The sequence below is a fragment of the Lithobates pipiens genome, unplaced genomic scaffold (genome assembly GCF_037356315.1).
Source record: "Lithobates pipiens isolate NorthernLeopardFrog02 unplaced genomic scaffold, aLitPip1_a1.2 Scaffold_16, whole genome shotgun sequence".
Classification (NCBI taxonomy): domain Eukaryota; kingdom Metazoa; phylum Chordata; class Amphibia; order Anura; family Ranidae; genus Lithobates; species Lithobates pipiens.
The window spans coordinates 364,189,441-364,204,890 of NW_027507748.1; the positions used below are offsets into that span (position 1 = coordinate 364,189,441).

At 45.0% G+C, this 15,450-nt stretch overlaps 1 long non-coding RNA gene across 1 annotated transcript in view; it reads left to right on the forward strand.

Annotated features, from left to right (window-relative positions):
• LOC143982905 (uncharacterized) overlaps positions 1-15,450 on the forward strand; it is a 28,569-nt gene that overhangs the window by 9,817 nt on the left and 3,302 nt on the right. Inside the window, exon 2 of the long non-coding RNA XR_013274530.1 lies at positions 14,334-14,432. This is a non-coding gene — a long non-coding RNA (uncharacterized LOC143982905). The remainder of the gene's footprint in view (positions 1-14,333; positions 14,433-15,450) is intronic.

Sequence of the window (15,450 nt, forward strand, 5' to 3'; positions counted from 1 at the left end):
GAATATGGCTGGGTATTGCAGGGTATTTCCGAGTATGGCTGGGTATCTCCGAGTATGGCAATTTATGGCAGGGTATTGCAGAGTATTGGCAGGGTATTGCAGAGTATTGGCTGGAATTTTACTGCAGAGTATTGGTGGGTACTGCAGAGTATTGGAGGGTAGTGCAGAGTATTAGCTGGTATTGCAGAGTATTGGCGGGTGTTGCAGAGTATTGGCAGGTATTGCAGAGTATTGGCGGGTGCTGCAGAGTATTTGCGGGTGTTGCAGAGTATTGGCAGGTGTTGCAGAGTATTTGCGGGTATTGCAGAGTATTTGCGGGTATTGCAGAGTATTGCAGAGTATTTGTGGGTATTGCAGAGTATTTGCGGGTATTGCAGAGTATTGCAGAGTATTTGTGGCTATTGCAGAGTATTTGCGGGTATTGCAGAGTATGGCAGAGTATTTGCGGGTATTGCAGAGTATTTGCTGGTACTGCAAAGTATTGCAGGGTATTGCAGAGTAATGGCAGGGAATTGAGGGGTTAAATTTCGGTGAGCAGCGATGTGGGCACTGCAGATGCAGCCCACAGCGCTGCTGACACCGATCTCTTCCCCCTCCGCTGTACCGATCAGTACAGAGAGGGGGAGGGAGGAACCGGCGTCATAACATGACGCCGGTTTGTTTACAAGTGATCACTCCGTCATTTGATGGAGCGATCAAGTGGTAAACGGCCGCAATGAGCGGGCGTTTACCGTTATCCGTGAGTCACGGATGCTCTCGAGTGCGTGCCCCAGGGGGGCGCGCGAGAGCAGAATTCTGGGAGGACGTCATATAACGGCCTCCCAGAGTTAAACAACCGCCCTGTAGACATCATTCGGCTATGGGCCGGTTGTTAAGTGGTTAAATGGATACACTCTGACTCGCCTTGGGTGCCCCCATAGAGAGCTGGTGGCTGAGGGGGCACTCATTAGGAGGGAGGGGCCAGGAGCAGCAAAGAGGCACCTGAGAAGAGGAGGATTCCGGCTACTCTGTGCAAAAGCATATACAGACTGATTTTACTGTTGTGAGTTTAGTAACACTTTAAAGTGGTTGTAAACCCTCCCCCACAACTTTGTCCCATGTAAATCAGCATAAAAAACCCTAATGAACACTAATGAACGCTGCTTGTAGATATCTCCTTACTTGCTTAGTATTGTTCTAATCCTTTTTGTTCTTTAGAATGAAGTCACACTGAGCATGCCCAGATCTCCCCTGATTTATGGCACACTCTCTATGTGCTTATCTATCTGTTATCAGGACTTACTACGGCACACAACACTGAACTCCCAGGAGGCTGCATAATCACTCAGAGCTTCCTCCTACACACCATATGACCATGTGACATCACATGTAGTGTAAAGCAGGGCATGGGACAGCATTACTGCAGTCTTATCAGCTGAAGCTAATAGAACTCACGCAGGCAAACACTAGATAATCAGCACAAGTAAATACTATGAAATAAAACAGGTCAGCTATGAACAGGGAAGCAGGGTTGTCACAGAAATGTTGGATTGAGAAGGAGGTTTGGTTAACAGTACAGGAAGTGCTCAATGTAAGGGCGCAAATACACTCTACTGTGGACTCAGAAAACAATACTTAAGATGGCGCTGCCTTACTCCTGGAAACAAATTTTTGTAAAGTTTCTTTAAACAGTAAGTAATATGCGATTTGGGGTGTATTACAGTTGCTATAGTTTGATAATTACTTATTATAATGGACTAAATGAAAAGCATCAGAGTGGGAGAGTTTACTTCCTTTTTAAGCTGACCATTCACAATTAGATTTTTTTAAATTCGGCCCACATCTAACAGATTCCTCTACCCACACAATACATCACAGAAAGACAAATCTCCCACTACAGCTACTGCAGCTGCTAAAAACTGAATGGTAGCTGCATGTGAGTGGTGAATATCAGCACAGTGTATGGCCAGCTTTATTTTCCCTTTCCCCACTGCTCCTGTCAGCTGCTGGGATTGAGTTATATGCTCCTTCATAGAATGCATTAAAGCGGTGTTCCCACTATAAAAAAAAAATAATTAAAAGTCAGCAGCTACAAATACTGCAGCTGCTGACTTTTAATAATCGGACACTTACCTGTCCCAGGGTCCAGCAATGCACTACAATCACAAAATGCATGTTCGGTTACCATTCATCAATGGCACCTAAAACGCTGTTCAGTTTTTCCTCGATAAACCACGTGGAAATCTGAGCAAACCGCAACACGGGAAACTTGTGACCCAAACAGGAGCAGGATCTTCGTAGGAAAATAGCCCTGCGTTTAGATGCCATTGAATACGAATGGCACCCAAACATGCGATTTGAGGCTGCGATTCTGCCCGAGATCCCAAAATGGCAAATGTTAATGGAGCTTCAACTGGACATCTGGTCCCACTCTGTTTTTATGAGTGGTGACAGCAGCTCGAGACACAGAACAGGGCCCAACTGTCAACCTGGCAGCCATGTCCAAGTGGCAATCAAATCTCCCTTTGGGCTCTGTCTTCAACATTTACAAACTGAAGTTTATTGGCACTTTAAAACCTTCAGCAAAACTTGCAAATCCTTTGGCGAAGCTCGCTTTTCACACTGCTCTTATAGAGTTGACCTAAAACAGGTTAAACATAGAGAGAATTATTTTTCATTCAACCAGCTGTCTGAATATAATGAAGGAGCAACACTGCTCCATTTGAAACAATCCCCTCTCTGAATGGCAAAGTGCTGGTCCAATCCATGGCCTGGGTTTAGTAGAAAATGTGGGCGCAAGATAGGCAGCACTCCGTCAGAAGCCAGTTGTAAGACCAGCCTATGTTGAATGACAGGGCTACACATGTACCAAAATTTGGCCGGGTGCTTCTGAACCAGCTGAACTTCGATGCATGTACAATATACTCAGCTTAAAGTGGAAGTTCACCCAAAACCTAAATTACTGTAAACCTACTCGCAGCCACATTCTAAAATGAATCTATCTAGCCCTGTAAAGAAGAAATCGCTATAAATACCTTTTCTGAAGCCAATCCGGTCTCCAGTGACGGATGCTGTGTGCATTTACCTATTTATTGTTGGAACTTGGATGGGAGAAGGGAATAGTGGGATACTCCAACTGGAACTATTTACAGGTGAGGACAACTCTCACTAGGCCTCACCAGATTACTTGTGAATGCAGACTCTTTGGTGAACCATACTGACACTTGTATGGAAAAAATAAGTCAGTTTTGCTCACTCTAGCAGCAGACTTGATGCAACTACTTTATCTTCAGGATACTCACTAGCATCCCCTTGACTGACATCCGTCCACTGACTCTTCTAGCTAAAGGAGTGGCCCTCACAGGACAGGGCCCACGACACAGATCTGTATTCACTTTAGGCAGATTCAGATCCTTTCCAGTGTCTCCCTTCCAGTCAGCTCTGCAGGACATCTGAGTTCAGCTCCTCAGGCCCTCAGGTCAACTACCCAAAGCCGCATGGCAGCTTCTACAGAAGAGGGGCAGACTCCCTCCCTCTGGGACCCCGTTCTCCAGCTGAAGACCAGAGGACACCTTCCTTACATCAGTGTCCCCAGACAGCCGCCCTCCCCCCCCTCCTTCCAGAGGCTCCCCTGTACCTGGCTGGTCTCCGCTGTCTGTGTACCTCCAAACCCCAGCACATCTCTGTACCCCTGACGACGATCGGCAGCTCTATGGTGTCCACGAGTGGCGAGATCTCCCTGGAGCTAGTAGTTCTCCTCCTGAGTGTCAGTGTATACAGTGGAAAGGGGAGGGGCCTCTGACCCAGGGCATGTACAGCAACAGTGTACAAGCAGAGCAATTCACTTGTACACTGAAGAGTGAAACTGATACATGCCTGGCCAGTGGAGAGGCCCCTCCCCTCTCCACTGCATACACTGACACTCGAGAAGAGAACTACTAGCCCCAGGGAGATCCCGCCACCCACGGGCAACATAGAGCTGCCGATCATCGCCTCCCATCTCCCCCCACTGCATTCTAAATGGACAGCCAGAGGTGCACGGGGAGATGCTGGGTCTCGGGGACCCCCCACAGCAAGTGCAACTGCTGCGACTGTGAAAGTTCCGCCACTGAACAATATAATGAAGGATAGAAAATGTAATTTGATTTTTCTTTTGAGCTATAACTTTATTGTTAGCAGTCATATACCCTTTGTACTTTCTATCTCAGGTATACCTCAGCAACTAAGCTCAGCTGTCCAATCAATAACATGTTACAAGGTAATTACTGATATCAAAAGAACACACACCCTAAATTCATGCCATTTTCCTCACTTTTCATAGTGAATGTGTTTTTAATTGCTATATGCATGCAAAGTATAGCTGGCATGTTGACCTGCTGAAATTTAGACTGCACTCAGACGTGCAATAATACTCAGATAGCTCGGAGGGGTTGTTTTTTTTATTTTGCAACATCTCTACTTCCAGGCTGCGTTTGAACAGCCGCTTCATCCTAATAGACTTCAGTGGGCTGCCTGCCAGCAGCACCTAGAAGATGAGATGCTGCAAAAAACAACCCATTCCTGCTATATGGGTATCGACGCCCCCGAGGAACAAGGACTTAATGAACAACTCTGGACAACAGGTAAAATCAGTCAATGAACTGCTAATGCTAACTGCTGCATCTTTATAGACTTCAATAAGCTGCCAGTACACAGCACCTGAAGGTTGAATTGCTGCAAAAAACAGCCTATTCATCAGATCTAGGTATCATTGCCTATGAGAATGAGGCCTAAATTTCAGCATGTCAACATTCCAGCTATGCATGCATACAGCAATTAGGTTTTAACAAGATTTCTTCAACATGGGAATAAATAATTTGCTGTCATCAAGGAGCTTACAATCTAAGGTCCCTAGCTCACATGCATACACACACATACTAGGGCCAATTTAGACAGGAGCCAGTTAAACTACCAGCACATCCCATGCGAGTTCTCAGTTCTGGAAGGAACTCTTTAAATTAGCATGCATTGAATGTAGAGGTGACACTGCATTGATTTTAGCAAGCAGATGATAGCATTCAGATTTGATCCTTCTTTAAATAGTTGAGTTGTGTCAGTAATAAATAACTCAGAGTTCAAGGGTTAGTAGTAAGTGATTCAGAGTTCCAAGAGGCAAGGCTATGATTACCTGTAATTTAACCCCGCCTACTGGACCAGCATTGGAGAAGGAGGAGAAGAACTGGAGTTGCAGTACTCTGAACACTGCCGAGAATCCAGGAAGAAGGAAAACCGTGCAGAAGAGGGCTTTTTGTACTGTGAGACAGGGGGTCACTTACTACTGCATCCTGTACTCTGTGTCACTACCGACCTCTGAAATTTTCATCACTTACTTTTAACCTCTGAACTCTGTTGTAAGTGATGCAAAAGTCAGTAGTAATGCAGAGGTCAGTTGTAAATGATGCAGAATTCAGAGGTCAGTAGTAAGTGACATGGAATTCAGGGGTTAGTAGTAAGTGACACAGAGTTCAGGGGTCAGTAGTAAATGATGCAGAGTTAAGGGGCCAGTAGTAAGTGATGCAGAGTTCAGTAATTTGTCGGGTGTCAGTAGTAAGTGACCAGAGTTCAGGGGTCAGTGGTAAATGACGCAGAGGGTCAGTAGTAAGTGATGCAGTATTCAGGGGTCAATAATGACTCAAAATTCTGTAGTACGTCATGCAGAGTTCAGAAGTCAGCAATAAGTGATGAAGCATTCAGGGGTCAGCAGTAGGTGATGCAGAGTTCAGGGGTCAGTAGTAAGTGATGGAGAGATCAGTAGTAAGTAATGCAGAGTTCAGTAGTAAGTAATGCAGGGGTTAGTAGTAAGTGGTGCAGTTAAGGTGTCAGTAATAAGTGACGCAGAGTTAAGGGGTCAGTAGTAAGTGATACAGAATTCAGGGATCAACAGTAAGTGAAGCAGAGTTCAGGGGTCAGTAGTAAGTGATGAAGAGTTCAGGGGTAAGTGGTAAACGGTTCAGAGATCAGTAGTAAATGATGCAGAGGTCAGAAGACAGTAATAACTCAAAGATCAGTAGTAAGTGATGTGAAATTCAGGGATCAGCAGTAAGTAATGCAGGGTTCAGGAGTCAGTAGTATGTGACTCAAAGATCAGTAGTAAGTAATGCAGTGTTCAGAGGGCAGTAGTAAATAATGTAGAGTTTACGGGTAAGGGGTCAGCAGTAAATTATGCATAGTTAAGGGTTCAGTAATAAGTGATGCAGAGTTCAGGGATTAACAGTAAGTGATGCAGAGCTCATGGGTCAGTAGTAAGTGACTCAATGTTCAGGAGTCAGTAGTAAATTATGCAGAGTTCAGAGGTCAGTAATGAGTCAAGGGTCAGCAGTAAGTGATGCAGAGGTCAGCAAAGAGTGGTTCAGGGGTCATTAATAAGTGATGCAGAGTTCAAACGTCGGTAATGAATCCGGTCCATAACAAATGACGATGAGTCCAGATTTCAGTAGCAAGTGACACAAAGATCAGGGGTCAGTAGTAAGTGATACAGAGATCAGGGATCAGTAGTAAGTCCTCTATTACTAACCCCTACAAGTGCCCCAGTGTCTAATTTTAGGCCCCTATCTCTAATATACTTCCACAGATACTGTAGTGTACATTCCCTGTTCAATACTGTCTCATTCTGTACTATGTAAGTTAACTCTGTTTAACCACTTCAATACATGGCACTTATACACCTTCCTGCGCAGACGAATTTTGAGTTTTCAGCGCTGTCGCACTTTGAATGACAATTGCGCGGTCATGCTACACCGTACTCAAACTAAATTTTTATCATTTTTTTCACACAAATAGAGCTTTCTTTTGGTGGTATTTGATCACCTCTGAGATTTTTATTTTCTGCTAAACAAATAAAAAAAGGCAGAAAATTTTGAAAAAAACATTTTTTTTTGTTTCAGTTACAAAACTTTGTAAATAAGTACGTTTTCTCCTTCACTGATGGGCACTGACGGGGCTGCAGTGACGGGCGCTGATAAGGCGGCACTGATAGGCACCAATGATGTGGCATCAATGAAGTGGCACTGATAGGCGGCACTGATAGGTGGCATGGATTGGCATGGATGGGTGGCATGGATGGGTGGCATGGATAGGCATGGATAGGCGGCACGGATGGGCATGGATAGGCAGCATGGATGGGCACTGATAGGCAGCATGGATGGTCACTGATAGGCGGCACAGATGGGCACTGATAGGCAACACAGATGGGCATTGTAGTGTACAGTATTGTAGGGATGGATGCCAATCAGTGCCAAACAATAATGCATGGCAATCAGTTGCACTGATTGGCATCCATTATGGACATTGATTGGCATCCATTGTGGGCACTGACTGGCAACCATGGTGCTGCGCATCCATGGTGGTCTGGTGGCATCCCTGGTGGTCCAGTGAGGCGATCCTCGGGGGGGCTGTGCTGATAATCGATCAGCACAGACCCCCCCTGTCAGAAGAGGAGCCGATCGGCTCTCCTCTACTCGCGTCTGACAGGCGCGAGTGAGCAAAAGCCGATCACCGGCTCCTCCTATTTACACTGTGATCAGCCGTGATTGGACACAGCTGATCACATGGTAAAGAGTCTCCGTCAGAGACTCTTTACCGAGATCATAGTTGTGGGGTGGCAGACTGACACACTGCAACAATGATCGCCGCAATGCGCGCCCCGAGGGCGCGCAGCGGCTTAATATCCTGATCACGTCATATGTCTTCTGATCAGGATATTAAAACCACTATGCCAACGTCATTTTGCTATACGGTGGGGGGCGGCAAGTGGTTAACCACATCGCTAAGGCTGGGTTCACACTTGTGCTATGCGGAAACCAGCGGGATTCCACTGCGGGTTCCCACATCGAATGCCGCTCACAGGCAGTTCACACTGCCCTCTGTAAACCGCTGCAGGTGTCAGTGTAATGTTATTGACACCCCCATATTGGTTCGCAGATCGCAGTGCGAACTGTGAAATGGTACAGGAATTGGATTGCATTGGTTTAAACACCCAATGCGATCTGATTTCAGTGCAGACTAAAAAAAGGGTCCTGTACCATTTTGATCCGAATGCGATGCAAATTCAGCCATACAAACTGAATGGCTGAATATGCATCGTGGAGACATCTCATGCAATCTACATAGCAATGTGCGAATCAGATGCGATGTCTGAGTTTGCACTAGTTCACACCCAATATTCAGCGCAATTAGAAACACACCCATTTTTGCCAAGGCATGCTCCACGCACCAAATTTTTATAATTTTCTGGCCAGGGGGCCCAACCTAAAATCTTGCACAGAGGCCGGCTGCTTTCATAAAATACTCCTGATTCTGAGATCTCTGTAAAGCAATCACTACTGCGTGAGTAGAACCATGTACAGCCATGCAAAATGTAAAAGTGACAACTGCCACCACCAGAGAGAAGAACTTCCACACACTGTCAGAGAAGGATGGGGGGTTTGGGGGTTGGGGAAGTTTGCTCAGAATATGTTACATGTTACACCCTAAATATGAGCATAAGGCCGCGTACACACGCGCGGACTGTTCGCCCAACTTTGTCCGCTGAACAGTGTTTGGGCGGACAGTCCGCTCGTGTGTGGGCTTTCAGCGGACAGTTTCAGCGGACAGTTTGACGAACAAGGTTTTACGGAATTTCCAAAAAACTGTCAGCTGAAACCTTGTTTCAGCGAACAGTCCGCTCGTGTGTAGGCTTGTTCGTCAAAATAAGTTCCGCGCATGCTCAGAAAGGATTTACACGCCGAAAGTTATAATGCAGTGTATAGGACGTCGTATTTTTCGTCCCGTCGTACGTGCCGTTCACGTCATCGCGCACGGTTTCAGCAAACTGTTCGTCCGTCGTGTGTGGCCATGTCCGTCCATGCTAATTTTGAGCGGACTGTTTGCCGAAACTGTTTGACGGACAAAGTTGGGCGAACAGTCCGCGCGTGTGTACGCGGCCTAACATGGTCAAAAAGATGGAATTAGCCTTTAAATTATATATTACCTAGAGTTTCAATTAGAAGCCCCTAATACCTTACCCTTGTCTGAACTAACAAGTATTATTTTCAATATACAAAAAAAATGATTGTACTTTATTTGCTTTATTGTAAACCTAAATATGCAAGTCACATTTTCCATTGCATAAGCCTGATATTCTCTGTTGTACACTGTTTGCCGTCATTGGCGAAACATAAAACAAAATGTCCTGGCGCATTATTACATATACTAACAATCCTTTTCCTCTCAGTAGCTGCAGTGTTCATTCATATTCAGCATTGATTAGAGTAGGCACTCCTTTACATAATTTTAAGTCACGTAACCAGTTTTGCAAGGTATTGGTACATGGCATAGGTGTGTGAATGCTGACCTGTAGCCCACACAGTCACATAGGCATTGTAATAACTTGCAAAGGTAAGCAGTGCCAGTTAACCTTGGAACAAGGTGGATAGTATGATTATCCATAGTATGATTATCCATGCAACATTAGATCAGAGGAGTGTCAGTCCAATTGAAGAGGCCTCACAATAAATGGCATGAAGGAGAATTAGGCTACATTCACATTGCAGTTTAACCATGGATAGTTTACTGAGCTCAGAGGTGGCTAAATGCTGACTCTGGATGGAGAAACATTCTGTACTATGGCAGCATACAAACTGTATGATTAGTTGCGGCCAGTGTGTGGGCGTCACCAAAATTAAGCAGAAACTCTGACCCTGGATGCACTCTGTCTGCTTCCAGGGTCAGTATTTACATGTAACCACTCGGATCAGTAGGTACATGTGAACAGCAGTGGCGTTGCCAGGGGTGTAACTATAGGGGGTGCAGCAGTAGCGACTGCAACCGGGCCCTGTGATGCAGGGGGCCCATGCAGCCCCCTCTACATATAGCCGGCAGCAGCATAGGCAGCTAGGGGTACCAGTGCACCATGCACACGGGTGGCTGGAGGTGGAGGGTGGCTAGCAGAGCTCCATGCTCGACTATCGCACTGGCTGCTCTTTAGTTATGCATTCCCCGCATGACCTGTGTCCTCGGCCGGCTCCTCAGAGTACCCCTCTCCTGCTCCATGCATTGCCGCTCAGTCCGATGTCTGTTCTCCCCAGCCAGAGTCCCGCCCCCCCCTGAGTCCGGCCCACACTGCACTGCATACTTCTCCCAGGTAAACAAACTTTAAGCACACAGATGCAGTGCAGCCCTATGAGAACCGGCTCCCCGGAGGACACTGCAGGCTTGTCTGCCAGCCCCCCTCCTCCCCTGTCATACACAGATGATGAAAGGTCTTTCTGGGAGATATGCTGATCACCCGTCCAGCACACTGGATGGAGCCCAGGCCAACATGGATGAGTGCGTGGCCTACAGCTTGGTCATGGTGAGTGAGAGGACCCCATCCCCCAAACACCATTACATACCCCCTCCATCTCCCCCTGGGGACAGGGACCCCTTCTTACGTGGAGACAGGGGCCCCCACCTCCCCTGGGGATGGGGACCCCTTCTCACCTGTAACTTCATCTGCCCTGGAGAAAAGGACTTTTTCTCTTCTGGGGACGGAGACCCCAATGGGGCACCTAAAAATTTAAAAAATATATATAAAAAAAAAAATACTGATACGAGTGGTGGAACTACAGGGCTCACAAAGGTCATACCTGTGACCACGCCCTGGAGTTCCACCACCGGACTCGGAGGGAAGGGCCCTGGCTGGGGTTCAGGGGGGCCCTTCATGGTTTCTTGCATCGGGGCCCTGAAGGTTCTAGTTATGCCACTGGGCCGCGTTGCCATTGATTTTTACAGGGTAAAAATCTGACAACCGCCAATGATAGGTAGTGTTGGTTGCACAGTGCGTATGCAAACAACGATTATAACTGCTGTCAAGAATCTAGTGATCGCTGCTGCCAGGCGCACACAAACTGTTGTGTGATTGTAGGCTAAAGACCTGTACACACAATAGAAAAATTGGACGAAAATGTCTATATGACAAATTATCGGCTGACTATTTGAACATTAGTGAAGTGTAAGGATGAGCTCCGGCGTGTTTGCACACCCTACGTGCAGAGCCCGCCAGGAAGTCGGCACTGTGCAGCGCTAATCACAGGCAGTGAGACATTGTTGCAGTGCTGACTTCCTGGCGGGCTCTGCACGTGGGGTGTGCTCATCCTTAGTGTAGTGCTTTTGACAGCTGATTCTGACTGGATGACAGAAATTGAAGGTGCAGGCTAGGTTATTTTTATCATATGTGAACACAATGGGGGTTATTTACGAAAGGCAAATCCACTTTGCACTGCAAGTGCACCTGGAAGTGCAGTCCCTCTAAATCTAAGGGGTAGATCTGAAATGAGTGGAAGCTCTGCTGATTTTATCATCCAATCATGTTCAAGCGAAAATGCTGTTTTTTATTTTCCTTGCATGTCCCCCTCGGATCTACAGCGACTTTACTTCCAAGTGCACTTGCAGTGCAAAGTGGATTTTCCTTTGGTAAATAACCCCCAATGTCTGATTTTCGTTTAATTAATACAGTTTTCCTTCAAAACAAAATTGGAAGACCAAGGCTATACATGCTCAGAAGCAAAAGAATACATTACAATTCAACACATGACATCACTTCCGAAGTTGTATTGTGTCATACGAGAATTTTTGTAAGTTGAGCAACCTCTTAATTTTTGATATGAGACTAGCATGCAACGAAAATCGGACGATCATTCATCCAATATTCTTATTGAATAGACGAGGATTTAGACTTAAAATGAATAGAAGATGTGTATGGAGATGTCAGATGTCAGAAACATTGAGCTCAAAAACAGACAGTTGAGCCATGTTTTTGGCACCCCATTGCCCCCCCCCCCCCCCCAAAAGCTGCAAAGGCAGTTTATAGGTGTGTTGCAGTTGTGATGCTTTGTGCCTGTGGCAAAAATTCTGGCTTCTGCCTTGTTCTGGCATGGGCAGTACCACCGCCAAATGTAACTCATCCAAAGTGAATAGGGGTGTGCTGCAAACACCCAAAAACTGCTTGCATTTGCGAGGTTAAAACAGATGGTGAGGAGGCGTCCTCCTCACTGCTTGTCAAGCAATGTGAACACAGATTGCTTTTCAGAGACACGGAAATTTAGCCACACGTGCAAACCTAGCCTTATAACTTGGTGCAAAGGAATAATATGATTATTTATCATATAGTAATTTCTTGGTACAGTGGAATTTAATATAATCGACTAATTTAGTTTCCTTTACACGCCCATAATAATGTATAACCATGGCCATAGTAAAATTAAGCTTACAAGAAGGAATTGAGAAACGGAGCTGTGGGTGTGGGCCAGGCAGCTGAGCTCTGTGTTGTTGGCTGTTATCTTGTCAGATTTTCATAGGATTTCCATGCTTCTCATTAAACATTCACGAGATCATATCACATGAGAACTGAGCCAAGAACCATTGCAGTGCCTCATCAGTGAAATAAGTAATTGGCAGAAAAGCCAGCTAAACTGGGTGCAGATACACTGGCTTGCTTTTCTACTGCTGAAAATTTCAGTTGTCTGTGATCCTGGCCCAAGTGCTCCTACCATTTATCAAAGCCACAACTAACATGGCTTCCTGTCACTTGTAGCTCTTCAAGAGTTGGCAAGCTTTGGGTTGAATTAACTTTTGCTATTCAAATATTTGTTCCACGCAGTAAAGAACATTCTGTGCAACATAATCAGTTTCACTACTGAAGTCTATGATTACAGTTTTCCTTTGCTTTCCAGTTGAGCAGTCACTGCCGAATTGAATAGGCTATTGGTGAAACTAATATTTATTTAACTTTACCACACTGGTTGGCCATTTAGCACTACAGGCTCTGGAAATTGAATGAAGAGGTAAGAGCTCATGAGGCATACACAAATACCAGCTGCTTTCAGTCTGGTATCTATTGAACGTCCTGCAAAATAAATGTCAATGGAATCTTTTTTGCTTGGTCTTCCTTAAGCAGGCTACACATGATCAGATTATCGGACAAATTTTCGTCCGTTTTTTGTTACATGCTAGTCTGATATTGAAAGTGAAGAGGTTACTCAACATACAAAAATTCTCATAGGACAGAATTCAACTTCAGAAGCGATGTAATGTGTTAAATTGTTTTGTTTGTGTTCTTTCATTTCTGAGCATGCGTAGTCTTGCTCTTATGATTTATTTTGGATGAAAACTGAAGTAATTAGAGGAAAATCAGACATTGTGTTCACAAACACTAAAATATTTTTAGCCTGCACATTCAGCTTTTGTCACCATACTAATGATCAGAAAATCGGTAGATCATTTGTCGGACAAAATGTTACTTCCGATTTTCTGATCGTGATTCCGGGCCTTTAGAATTTAGTTGATTATGAATGGAGACTTGTCCTCAGACAGTCGTTATTTGTCCATATAAAACAATGCAATATTTACTTACTGACTCAAAAAGTCAAGAAAAAGGCTTTTGTAAGCATCAGAATCTCCACTCCTAAGTTAGAACAGAAACACGCACAGACCCATAGCTCTGCTCAAGACTGGCCTCTCTTGTATGTTGGCAACCCAGGTGTTGGTTATCATAGTCCATCTCTAGTCTCTATTGAAAATATGAAAGAATCTCAACCACACTCCACTTAGCTCCTCTTGCAGTATTCTTTAATAATCAATGAATTGATTGAATACAGTAATGTCTCCTCCCAAAAGCCAACCTTCCTTGACACGTTTCACCATTCCTGGCTAGCTCACAAAGATAGGGGAAGCCCCCCCCCCCCAAGACTTCACCTATCCTTGTGAGCAAGCCAGGAGTGGTGAAACATTTTGGGTTTTATTTGGGTAGAGATATTACAGTATGCAATCAATTCATTGATTATTAAAGAATACAGCAAGATGAGCTAAGTGGAGTGTGGCTGAGATTCTTTCATATTTACACTCCTAAGTTGTGCTTGGACTTGATGCTTGATTTCATGATTTGAAATAAAAAATGTCTATGCTGCCACCATTTTAGTGCTTGGAGCTTAGACTCTTAGTTCAATATTCAGATCTTAAAATGTTACTAACCCTGGACCATGCATTCACTATATCCGGTCTCCCACAGTACATAGAACATGAAAATGCAATTAATTTAGTAAATATAAACTGCTAAATACCTTTTCACATCAGCAGTCTTGTGACTTCTATAAGTGTCTGGTTAAAGCTTGTAGGAGGAGTTTTCATTCTATTCTGACTGTCCTATGAGGCTTCAGGACCCCTAACCCTCTGTCTGGACAGTGCTGATTGAACCTGTGCTGATCACATGCACCCTCCCAAGATAAAAAAAAAAAAACTCTCTAGCAATATACACCAAACTGAGCATGTGCAGAGTGACACCAAAGGCTCTGTCTTATCAGGAGATGGATTGGTGACAGTGGAAGAAGGGGAAGATCAGGAAAGACAGGATCAAACAGCCTTTTCACAGAATGCGGAGGATTAACCCCTTTGGTTCCACAGTAAGTATAACAAGTATGCTTTACTGCATATACAGACTGATTTTACTGTTGTGGGTTTAGTAACACTTTAAGGAGAGTTAGAATTTCCTAGCCCTGTTCATCTTAAATTAATTTGCAATGACCTTAAAGAGGAAGTAAACCCTGATGGGTTTTACTTCCTTCCTTTGCCCCTGCAAACTAAAAGTATAACGTGCTAGTATGCATCGCATACTAGCACATTATGTGACACTTAACTGCAAATGAAGAATAGCAAAAATTCCAGAAAAGGAAAAGGGGATTATCGTGGTGCTACAATTATGACAAATACTAAGAGTTTATACAAAATTTATTAAATAGTAAAAAAAAGAAAAAAAGGGGGTTATACATATACAAGAGCAAAAACAAATACAAATTAACTGCAAATGAAGCCTGCACTGTCCCTGCTGCAGGCCACATCCATGTTCACCCCTCTTCTTTCTGGGGGCGGACTCCAGCTCTGCGACTGGCCAGAGCCGTGTGATGTCACTCCCATGCATGCGCTCGTGAGCCGCCAGTAACAGCACTCTCTCGTGAAGAAGCGGCACGGAGGCGTTTCTTCACAGCGCATGCGCTGGTGACATCATTGCTGCAAAACTAAGTAAATATCTCCTACACGGCACATGTTTAGGAGATATTTACATTACCTATACGTAAGCCTTATTCTAGACTTATTCTAGGCTTACCTATAGGTACAAATTACACAGAGAAGGGATACAACCTCTTTAAACCCCTGGCGGTATTCCCGAGTCTGGCTGGGGGGGGGGTGAAATTCAGAACCAAAAGCGGTAAACCCCCGAGCTCGACTCGGTATTGCATCGCTGGATCCAGGATGAGTTTACTTACCTTGTCCCCTGGATCCAGCGATGTCCCCCCGCACTGTGAGCTGCTCGTCCTCCGCTCGATTCATCACATCACCGGGCTCTGTTCCCTGCAAGTGTTGCGACGCACAGGGATGGAGAACGGCGCCAAATTCAAAAAGTAAAACACACACATTACATAC